At 45.5% G+C, this 12,260-nt stretch overlaps 1 non-coding gene across 1 annotated transcript; it reads right to left on the reverse strand.

Annotated features, from left to right (window-relative positions):
* Positions 1 to 11,899: 11,899 nt before the first annotated feature.
* On the reverse strand, positions 11,900 to 11,972 carry TRNAF-GAA (transfer RNA phenylalanine (anticodon GAA)). Its single transcript has one exon. It is a non-coding gene; the product is annotated as a tRNA-Phe (tRNA).
* Positions 11,973 to 12,260: the final 288 nt, after the last annotated feature.

A 12,260-nucleotide genomic window follows, 5' to 3' on the forward strand; every position in this document is an offset into this window, starting at 1 on the left:
ACACACTCCTTTTATCTTTGATGGGGCTTATGTTTACAGGTATGTTCATTGACCCTCCCCGCTGGCTAAGGTACATTTGAGTTACACCCTTTCCAGGTATTAAAGCCCAAAAATAAAGGATTACTATGCACTCAAAACTAGAGTCATCTAAGGAGTCTTCAGTAGGACCCCACGCACCTACTTAGGGCTTGTCTTCATGTAGCCATTACTCTTAGTCAGTCCTCCTGGGCCCAGGAAGCTCATCTAGGCAGCAAGTTGTCTCACGCCATTGGCTGACAACAGGCTTCCCTCACCAAGGAAGAACCAGAACTCTGATCTCCTGCCTGGTCAGCCCCAAACTGAGCTGGGCCTCTTCATTTTAACTCCCTCTCTACACCTGACATCTGCTACAGGTGTAGCAGGGCAGGGCCAATTGAGTCCACAGGCTCTCATTAACCCGCTCCCTGCCAGTATGAGCCCTATATGTCCCATCACAAATAGCATTATTTATTGTTAAGGATAACTCTGTTGGTGTGTATGATGTGTGACACTGGCAGACCAGGTGCCAACTCTTGGTAAGGCATTAGGCCTCAGCTGAGCACTGACAAATTCATTGCTGGAAATTAATCTGTTTCACCTTTGTGTTAGTATGGTTAAGATGGGTACTGGACTACTAACAATGTGTGTAGTGTTTAGACTTCATGAAATGCTTGTAAGTTGCTGCCTTCATTAATCTCTCTTAGAATTTCTATATCAGCTGCTATAAGGTAATTAAGTTTTTTTGCTTTGTAACTGGAAAAAATGTTTGCTCTGAAACCGTGAACTGCATCAGAAGGGATCTGCCCATCAAGAAGGCCTACCAAAACTAATTGGGCCACTGTGGGACATCATAATACAGATTTATTTTTTTTTAAATTTCCACCTTGCAGCCATGAAGAGGCTAGCGCAAAAGGGCTCATCCCATCAGCTTGCATTCTGAAAAGAGAAATAAAAAATAGCCAACATGAAAATTTTTCATTTCTTTTGCTGTTTGGGCTCTCAAGTCGGAGCTACAAAACAGAACGAGATCCCCTGGGTTAACCCTAAAAGACATTCCGAACTGACAGATTACTACAGTTCTGTCACCTTTTTAAAATCATATAAACACAAATGAGTTGCAGCCTATGTGCTTGCCTGCTTTAACCTTGTAATAACACTCTCATTTCTTTTCTTAATTAATAAATCCTTACATAGTTTACTATAGAACTGACTACAAGCATTGTCTTTGCTGTGAGATCTAAGGTACAAGTTGACCTGGGGTAAATGACTGGTCCTTTGGGGCTGGGAGTATCCTGAATATTTAGTGATCTTTGGTGTATAGCAACCATCTATCACTGGGTGGCAAGATAGACTGGAATGCCCCAGGAAACTGTCTGTAACTCTATGATAAGACTGTTATAGTGCTTTAGAAGTTCACCCCTGTTACTGGGTTGGTGAAATTTGGGGTCTCTGCCCTGCTTCTTGACAATATGTCCTTAGATCAGCCCTCACAGCCATGAGCAACTCCATGACATGGTGCTTTACAGACGTGGTGCAAAAGGCTTGGAATCCAGCTAACTCAAGGTTTGCCTCTGTGGCCCACCAGACAACATGCATTCAGGAATTCTTAAGCTAAGAAGGGTGAATCTCAGAGGCAGGGCATCCTCGACAGCAGGCCCTCACCTCTGAAATTCACTAAAATCCAGGCCTTGCCACATAAGGAAAGAATTATAAGAGGTGTTTTTTGGGGGGCGGGGATCAAAGCTTTTTAATAACTGCTGGCTACATTGTTTAGTCTTCGAGGAAGAGTTCCTCACTGCTGTCCTTTTAAAGTCTATATGCTGACAGGAGCGTATATATGGGAAATGCCATTGTCTTAATTTAAATGACTTACAGTGCTCGCAGAGAGCATAGTGATAAGCAACATATAAATGCCTGAGTTCAGTATGGCTAAGTAAAGGTCTTCATACAAATATTTGACCCCAACTGGAATTTCACTTGAGTGAGGGATCAGATCAGTGAAGGATCAGATCATAAGGCTCAACCTTTAGAGGGGCTGGGTCTTTGCTCCTCCATCCACTGTCTCCTCCCTCCCCTCCAGCAGAGACTCAGCATAGCAAGAACTAGCTCCAGAAGTGCTGCACACAGCCAGAAGCAGCACTGGTCACTTCTTGAAAATTTGGAAAGAGAAACAGAAATTTGAGTAAATGATTGGTATGGCTGACCATGAGACACTGCTGTCTTGTCTGAGATGGCAGCAGGAGTCCAAGATAAAGTGCTAAAATGGTTTGAGTCCTTCCTGCAGGGAGGCACCTAAGGCATAGTGATAGGAAAGTTTCTGCACCTTCACCATTAGACTCCTCATTGGTGGACTCCCACAAAGATCAGTCCTCTCCAGGGCTTAAATTCTTAGACTATTTTCCAGCCCCTTCCACACACACCCCATTCAGGGCTCCAGGCTTCAGCTGCGGGGTGGGAGGTCTCAGGACTCGACATATGTTCTCCAAGCACGTGGACTAAGGGTATAAAACAGAACACAGGGGTCCCATGCTTGGCCTTTTCTCCTCCCACCACCTATGCTGCAAGCAACGAGAATGCTCAGAAGACTGAAGACTCCAACAGATGAGACTCGCCCAAGTTTCAAGGGTGAAATTTGTGTATTATGAACTGCAATATACAGTGAGATGAGAAACTGCTTAATCTAGATATTGCCCAGCCTAATAGGGTTGAGTGTTTAGACTACGTGCTTATGTTTTAGTTTCTTTTGATAACTAACTCAGGCAAAAAGTCAATCACCTATAATCACTTAAAATCTATCTTTTTGTAATCAATGAACTTACTTTAATGTTTATCCTTACCAGTGAGTATGACTGAGGTAACTGGTAAATCTGCTTCAGTTACAAAGGCTACTGTATATCTATTTTCCATTGATGAAGTGGTGAACCAATTAATAAACTTGCTTTGCTCAAGAAAGGGTCTTGAACAATGCAAGATAGTATATTCCTAGGGTACAAGGCTGGGAGGATTTGGCTGGTGCCTTTCTTTGTGCATGAATGCTTCCAGAGCCACTCATGAATCACAATCTAGCTGGGTGTAGGGCTCCACATGCAGTTGAACTGAGTAGAGACAGCACCTGGAGGGGTTTGCTGCTTCACACCAGTAAGGCAGTGTGAGAGACAACCCAGGATAGTGAGAAAAGGGGCACAGCGGTTCCACAATCCCAGGTTGCACCCAGGGGATCCCGTCACAAAAATATATAGTGAAATTGCTTAATGCACTACTGGAAGGTGCTCAGATACTATGGTGATGAGTGTGGTATAAAACTATATAGAATATAATGTCTACAAATGCTTTTCTGATGTAAACTACTCAAGTACATGTAGCATATGGTTATTAAATGCAAAACTCTATGTGGGTCAGCTTTCCTATAAACTACGTCCTTCAAAGTAGCATTGCTAGCAGGCAAAGTGGTACTTCTGCCAACAAAATGATGCTTTTCACTGTCACACTTCTATATGTTAAACAATGATAGCATTTATAATCTTTTATTTCTGAAACAGATTTCTGTATATATATGACTATTAGATTCATTTGCTAAAGTTATGTTTTCCTCAGCAGACTGTCATATGATCATAGAGAAGAGCCCAAATAAATCTTATTAATTCCCCCTGAAACTGTTAGGACCTTCCATTTATTTCTTTGTGAGGAGACAACTCAGTAATTATGTATAACTCTTAATTAATTAATGTGGTCACTGGAGAATACAGAATCAGAGTGGCCTTAATCACCTAACCCAAACTAATACGTGGGGAGCTGTCTGCATACTGTAAATATTGTTTAAGGCAGACAATTTCCAGGTGCTCCTAAGTACTCAGTAGAGGCGGCCTTTCCGGGCAGATATTAGTAAATGTCTTCTTTAGCATCTTTCCTGAAACTAATATCCATGGCATTGGATTCCTGCATTCAAGACATGGGCATTTGCCTACCTCACAGGGGTATTATGAAGACTACTCACATTACATACTAAGCATTTTGTGCTAAGTATTATTATTTATAGCCATGACAGGCAAAGAAGGCAGGGTGGGGAACTTGCAGGTACAAGGAAGCTCCAAATAAACTCAAGAGACATTTTCCACAGAGGATGTCAGAGACATACTTAGTGCTGGAAAAGGCAAGATACGTTGCTTTGTTGAGCTTTACCAAACTTCTAGATGACTGTGAGTAAAGTGATTAATGTTTAAAGTTCCCCATATGTTATATACTGCTATACTTTAAAATAAATACAACAGCTTTCCTTTTTATCGCATCTGTACTGAATGTGTCTGTTCTGTTTGAGAAAATACTGATTGTTACTCTCTTGAAGTATGAGAACTTTCTTGCCTCTAATTCTACAAGAAGGTAATAGAGAAAAGGGAATTAACTATTGCACTGGCAGTCTGGGGTACTCAGACTTAAGGTATGCATTGGCTGGAGAGTTAACACAGGCTCTTACTTGGGTGTTGCCACTAATCCGTCTCCCATCCACACACAAAAACTGTCACCTGAGTTAAGGGTTCTTTCAGCCCGGTCTAGCTGGCCCAGCTGGGTGTGGGGGTTAGAACCCAGGTTCTGCTTTCACTTGGGCTGGTATACCACACCCACTTTGCAACAAGGACGCAGGCTCAATCACTCAAGTTCTGATAGTTGTCCAGTCTCTTTTCACAATTCCCCTACGTGCCCAGAAGAGCAGACAAATTCTCCCACATTTCACCAGGAACAAATCATAGGTAGGTCAGCTTACTGCAGCACAAAGACCCATGACATGTGCCCCTAGAAGTTCTAGCGACACACAGTTGGGTGCAGCATAAGTGGAGACCCAATAACTTTGGGAGAGTTTTGTAGTTTAGCTGCTCAGACCCGGGTGCTGATAACCCAGGTTAACTCTGTAGCAAAGATAGACCCTTAGAGGCCCACTCTCACTGGAATTGGTACTGTTTATAAGTAGGCTGGGCCCTGAAAGAGAAACAGACTGGGGGGGTGGGGGGGAGGGGGGAAGAATTTTGTGCACAAACAAATTTGCACTAAATATAAACATAATGTTTCCCCTTTTGACCTAAGGGGTTATTCAGGGTCTTGCTGTTTGTTTCTCTTAGGAAGAGAAATTAATGATTGAGTCAGTACTTCTTTAGAGCAAACATATTTGTTTACGAAGAATGTACACAAAGTCCTGTTTCCCTGAACACAGTCGGACTCAAACAACAGGAGACAGTTTAGTTAGTCAATCCTCCAAGCCTCTTTCTACAACCAGTATTCTGTCGAAAAAACTCTCTTTTAGCCTTCTCTCGTAAAATTGCAAGTGCATCGCTGGCTGTCCTGGGCTTTCTGCATGTGGTGCTTCTCACTCTGTCCACACAAACATACACACTCCACTCTGCCAAAACAATACCCAGTGCCCTGCATTTGCATCCAGTGAAAGCACTTTGCCCACAAAACTCAGCTACTGATTGACCTTGCATGTGGGCTGCGTTTTGGGGGATGGCTTCCATTGTCTCAGCAATTTTATTCCATAAAAAAGCTTAACTGCTTTTTCACTTGTATCCTGAATAAAGGGCAGCTAGCATGCTCACCATCTTCAACATGGTTTCACCCAACCCTAGCAAAACAATTCCATACAGTTTTTGGATCAGATATAGTACATTATATTTTTATACAAATCTAATAACCATTTCTAACAAAGATGAGCACATATATATGAATTTTTAACATAAGTTTGGAAATGTTTAGATCTAGAATTTTGGGTTGGCTCATTATAGAGGTTGGATCCAACTGCAAAATTCTGGATTCAGCGCCATACCACTCATCCACAAAATTTCAGGTTGTTAAGATGTAGAATTCTGCTCAAAGCAGCTCTTATTTTTCAATTCAAGGATAGAAAAATAAATGCTATTTTAAGGCTTTGTCTAACTTTTGAATGTTCTTCCATGCTTCTAAAACTAAAAATAAGCTTTTAAACAAAAATTTTCAAGATATTAACCCATAATGATTAATGTTTTGTAGGTTTTAAAATCATAAGGTCCAGGTTATTAAAGTTGGAATATGGTCTGCTTGTACATATGCTGTATAATACTCTTATTTGTTTAATATGCATCTGAATTTCAGAACAGCTTCTATATATGGATTGACATGAAAAATCATATTGGCCTCCGAACAGCCACTTAATGCCATACCATGTCAAAATACTCATTTGAAAGCATCTCTGTACCACCAAACACAATTTTTTAATGCTGTCAGAAACCTTTAGTACAAAAATTAACTCTGGTCTAATGCTAGCACTTCTAGGGACAATGCCAGGAGACATTATTTATTCACGTTACTACAATAATTGCTAACCTGTGAAAAGCTGTCTGTTGTACTCATTTAGACGGACGGTGTCAACATAACCCAGTCCAGGGGTTCTCAGAACCAATTATTTGGTGGCCTCAGAGTGCGGCCACCAACTCTTGCTGGTGGCTGCTCTGACAATTTTTTGTGAAATTCTTAATTAACTTTGGGAAAAACAAATAAATATGCACATATACATGTCCAAAGCATTGTCATTTATTGGTAGCTAGTAAGTCAGCTGTGAAACGTGATATTAACAAACATACAAGTATCATACACAAACATACACTTTTTACACCAGACTTACTCAGTTCTGGCAAGCCTGGGGACAAATTAAACCCTGGATGGGTCATCAGGGGAGGTAGCAGGGGCCAGAGAGGTGGGGGGGAGGGTTAGAGCCCGAAGCCCCATAGCCCAAGGACAGAGTCCAAAGCCACACAGCCGGAGTCTGGGGCCTTCCACAGTGCAGCCGGAGCCCAGGGCTGCAGCCTGAAGCCTGAAGCCCTACCGCTAGAGCCTGCCACCCCACCACCCCAGGACTGAAGCCCAAAGCCTGAGTCCCACTGCCCCTGGGAAGGTAGGGTTATGCCCCAGGTGTCTCCAGAAGGAGGCAGGGCCCAACCCCTGCTGGCAGCCCCAGAAACCAACACCAAGGTGGTATATCTAGGAGCACCAGGGAAGGGGAGTGGCCACTACTTTCTCCTCCCTCCCATCACAGCTCAGGAGGCCGTGGCTGCAAGAAAAGCTCCTGATGGCCACATGCAGCCATGGTGGCCGCATTTGAGAAATGCTGACCCAGTCACTGTCAAACATTAAAGAGTGTTAAACAGGTCCAGGGCTTGGTTATAGACAGGCCCCAACCTGCTTAGACCAGTGGTTCCCAAACTTGTTCCGCCGCTTGTGCAGGGAAAGCCCCTGGCGGGCTGGGCCGGTTTGTTTACCTGCCGCGTCCGCAGGTTCGGCCGATCGCGGCTCCCAGTGGCCGCGGTTCGCTGCTCCAGGCCAATAAGAGCTGCTGGAAGCGGAGGCCAGTACGTCCCTCGGCCTGTGCCACTTCCAGCAGCTCCCATTGACCTGGAGCAGCAAACCACGGCCACTGGGAGCCGCGATCGGCCAAACCTGCGGACACGGCAGGTAAACAAACCAGCCTGGCCCGCCAGGGGCTTTCCCTGCACAAGCGGCGGAACAAGTTTGGGAACCACTGGCTTAGACCCATTGCAAACACACCATTAAAAATCCTTTTAACCTTTTATTAAAGTGATAGCCTTTGAAATGTAAAGTATTAAGTAAACCTCTTGTTTTTAACAATTTGCCTTGTTCCCTTCCTCTTTAGCTGGACAGAGTTTTTAGAAGGAAAAAAACCCCTTGTTTGACAGCCAGCTGGTATTGTTTCTATTGTATTATCATGTTGCACTTCAGTAGGGATTTGTTCTCCTGTCTGTGCAATATACTGTAAATGCAAATGTAACAATATCAGAGATGGTAATAACTGTCCCTGTGGGGAAAAGAGAAGAAGTTAGTTGAGATGGGGCTGGTGCTGCTATTGTCCCTACTGTTGTTAAAGTCTGACCCCGTTTCATCTCAAATGCTGTTTGGGATTCCACTGGAGCTGGTAGGGTTGGTCATCTCAGCTGGATCCCTCTCTCTGGTCTGATCTGGTCAGCACATCCCATAGGATTAGGACAAAGAAGGTTTGGGGTCCCAGGAGGGCAGGATTGCCAGCCATGATGGTGAAGCTCGCTCCAGTAGCCTCCATCTGTTCTTCTATATACTTCCCTTCCCCTGATCCCAGCATCTTTTCTTTTAAGGACCCAAAAAGGGAGTTGTGGGCGGAATAGTTCATCCCTCATTATTTTGTCTACCAAGTTGGCCAAATAGATAACACACTAATTTTGGTTCATTAATTTCTGGCTCTACATCTTCTGTTTTTAACCAAGCATTATTTCAGCATAGTCCTTGAATTATATCAACATGGCCTTATTTATTTATTTATTTTGTTTGGGCTAATTTAAGCTCTCTGTCTGATTCACTTATAGCATCCATTATTAAATGCATCTTGACTTATTTTCCATCAACATTTACTATCGGTTATTGTAACATCTTATATACATTTACACACTTTTTACAGTTGACCTCAGCCCAATTATTTCTCACTAGCAAACAGAAGGGGAAATAAGGATGGACAAGTGGGATGAAACAAAAAGCACTTTAGGCCAAAATGATGAATGGTTCATTTAGTGTAAGAAAGCAGCATATGAACAGGTATATAGAAATTAACAAGCATGCCCAGAAAAACCCTATGTTGTTTCCTCTCAGAATCACCAGTTAATAAAGATAACATTGATAAACAAATGGAGAGTGAAGGCTAAATTTTCATAAATGGGCTGTTACAAATCAGGCTTAACACACAAAAAAGGGTACACTGAAAACTCTACATTTTCATACAAAAAACATCCAGCCATTATTTGAACTGTTTGAAAATATACTGTCGGGTTTTTAGGCTTGCCTGTGTGCTCTTCCCGCTCCAGCATCTCCAGTGTTGCCAGCTCTAGTGATACCTGCTGTTTGCAAAGAGTTATAGATTCCAAGGCCAGAAGGGACCAATGTGAGATCATCTTCTGTCCCTCTAGTCTAACACAGGCCACAGGACTTCCCCCAAAATAAATCCTAGAGCACATTTTAGAAAAACATCCAGCCTTGATTTAAAAATTGTCCATGGTGGAGAATCCATCACAATTCTTGGTAAATTGTTCCAATGGTTAATTACTCTTACCATTAAAAATTTTACACCTTATTTCCAGTATGAATTTGTCTAGCTCACGGGTAGGCAAACTTTTTGGCCTGAGGGCCACATTGCAGAATAGAAATTGTATGGCGGGCCATGAATGCTCACAAAATTGGGGTTGGGGTGAGGGAAGGGGTGCAGGTTCCGGCTGGGGGTGCGGGCTCTAGGGTGGGGCTGGGGATGAGAGGTTTGGGGTGCAGGAGGGTGCTCGCTGCTGGGATTGAGGGGATTGGACAGTGGGAGGGGGATCAGGGCTGGGGAAGAGGGGTGAGGTATGGGGAGAGGCTCAGGGGTGCAGGCTCCGAGCGGTGCTTACCTCAAGCAGCTCCTGGAAACAGTGGCATGTCCCTTCTCCAGCTCCCAGTCTGGGAACAACCCCTGACCCTCAGGGCAGGGCCATGCCATGGTTTCCAGGAGCCACGTGGTGTGACCCCCGACCCGGCGCCCCGGCTGGAGAACCAGAGTGGGGCCAAGCTGCGTGGTGTGGCCTCGACCAGGCACCGCAGCGGAAGCTCGCGGGCTGGCTTAAAACGGCCCTCGGGCCAGATCTGGCCTGCGGGCCGTAGTTTGCCCACCCCTGCTCTAGCTTCAACTTACAGTCATTGGATTCTGTTATATCTTTCCCTGCTAGATTGAAGCCCATTATTAAATATTGTTCCCCAGGTAGCTACTTATAGGCTGTAATCAAATCACCGCTTAAACTTCTCTTTGTTAAGATAAATAGAGTGAATGCTTTGAGTCTCTTGTTATACAGCATGTTTCTAATCCTTTAGTCGTTTTCGTGGCTCGTCTCTGAACTCTCTCCAATTTATCAACATCCTTCTTGAATTGTAGGTACCAGAATTAGACAGTATTCCAGCAGCAATTTCACCAGTGCTAAATAGAGGAAAAGTAACCTCTCTACCCAGGTATCTGTCAGAGAAAAAAATACAACCACCCCATGCTCCAGGTGTCCCTAGCTTGACTGCCAGAAGCTAGGAGTGGATGACAGGAAATGACTCACTCAGTGATTGCCTGTTCTGCTCATTTCCTCTGAAGCACCTGGCACTAGCCACAGTCAGAAAACAGGATACTGGGCTAGATGGATTACTAATCTGACACAGTATGGCTGTTCTTATGTTCATCATCCAAGGAGTTCCTCAGGTACAAAGAAAACAACCTTAATGATTCTAAAAGTAGAAGCTTCAGCTAGAGAAGATGTGCTGAATCTATTTCTCAGTAGATGATCCATCTTGAAAAGAGAAAAAGCAAACCAATTCATCTGGAGAAAAATAATGGAAATAGAGGTAGTTGTTGGGAAGGAGAAACCTGGAAAGTGGTAATTAGCATGAGTTTGAATGTGGTATGACACAAAGGTAATAAAACAGAACAATATGGTTGATTTTCCCACAGCCTGTTAGGGTATGTCTACACTGGAACAAAATTCCCAAATGGGCAAAATGAACCCAGGTCAGCTCACTTGGATTCCTGAGTCTTGAGTTTCAGGGCTAAAAATTGCAGTGTAAATGTTAAGGCTCAGGATTGAGGCAAAATAACCGTTGAGAAAGGCAATCCTCACCTGAGCTTCATTGGAGGATCAAAGGCAACTGAAGAAAGAGTAAATTTGTGGGATTGGCGAGGGGGGAGGGGGGGATTCAAACTTTAGAAATAAATTAGTAAATTACAAACTTACAGTGACAACCAAGTGCTATACTGCACTACAAAACACAGAGATGTGATTGCTTAAGCTACTACAGTGGTTCCTAAACTTTTTACCTCACATCCCGGACTCCAGCCAAGGCCAGGGTCCGGGCCATGGCTCTGGGAAGGGGGCTGAGGCCAGGGGTAAGAAGCGGAGGCTGGGGCCACAGCCGGGGGGCAGGGACAGGAGCAGCGTGGAGTGGGGTGGCGCCAGTAGTCGTATTTTCGGGGCTTGCTTGCTATTAACAATGTAAATTAAATAGCACAATGACAAAACCTGCCCAAACCAGGGTAAAAGTTAGCGTGCACAGAGCACTAGGAGAAGATTTTTTGTTTTTAAATGGTCAGGAAGGGAGGTCCAGTTGGCGCGAGTTACAGAAGAAAAGGAAGGCCGAGGGCGGCAAAGGAGAAGAGAAGCCAAAGGGGTGCCGGGCCCGTGGGTTCCCCGCCTGACGCCGGGGGGAGACCGCCAAGCGCGGCTGCGCGGCACGGACGCCCCGCGAGCGGGGTGGGCCTGGGGGCTCGGCTCTGGGCGCTCGAGAGTCAAATACTTCACTGACCGGAGTCCCCTCGAGCCGCCCCCCTGCCTCAAACGTCTCGGGCCTTCAACCCCACGGCCCAGCCAGCAGGGAACACGCGCCCCGCGGCCACCCCCACGCCGCCCCCTTTCCGGCAGCTTTTCTCGCCGCCGGCCCCCTCGCCCCGGGGCGCACTTCGGCCCCGGCACACGGGGAGGCCCGCCGCGGCGGCCGGGAAGGGAGCGCGGTGTCGCGGCTGGCTGCTGCCTCGGACGCTGCGGCGCCTGCCTGGGGGGCTGCCCGCCACCCCCTTCTCCAGGGCCGGGGGCACCAGGCTGGGGGGGCCGGTCTCTCTCCGCACTGCAGCAGAGAAATGCCCCTTCCCCGGCCACGGGGAGTGCTGCTCCCCCAGCCTCTCTGCGCCTAGAGGCGGGGGGCAATAGGGCCCCCCTGCGGCATGGGGCCCGGGGCCGGAGCTAAGGCGGCGGCGGGAAGAGACGAGCGGGGAGATTGCCATTGACTTCGCATTAAGCGCGCCGAAGGAAAAAAAAAAATCATCTGCCGAAACCCGGGATCGAACCAGGGACCTTTAGATCTTCAGTCTAACGCTCTCCCAACTGAGCTATTTCGGCTCATGTTTAAAAGGTTTCAGGGACTCCTTGAAAAGTCATTTCACTGTGATCCTCCTCCCCTTTTTGTTGTTTTATATTCACTGTGCATTATTATTTGCTAAGTATTAAAGTGATGCGTGGGGAAAATATAGGGAAATATACATTCTCTGCCCTTCAGCAGCTCATAAACTAGTTAGTGTTTCCCATTGTGCTTGTCTTAAATTACGTAATGAAACGTTTATGTTGGCACCCCCATCTCCACCATCAGCGTGACACAGATGCAAGACAACCTGAGGGAATACTTGTTTT

This window comes from Lepidochelys kempii, chromosome 1, assembly GCF_965140265.1.
Source record: "Lepidochelys kempii isolate rLepKem1 chromosome 1, rLepKem1.hap2, whole genome shotgun sequence".
Classification (NCBI taxonomy): Eukaryota; Metazoa; Chordata; order Testudines; family Cheloniidae; genus Lepidochelys; species Lepidochelys kempii.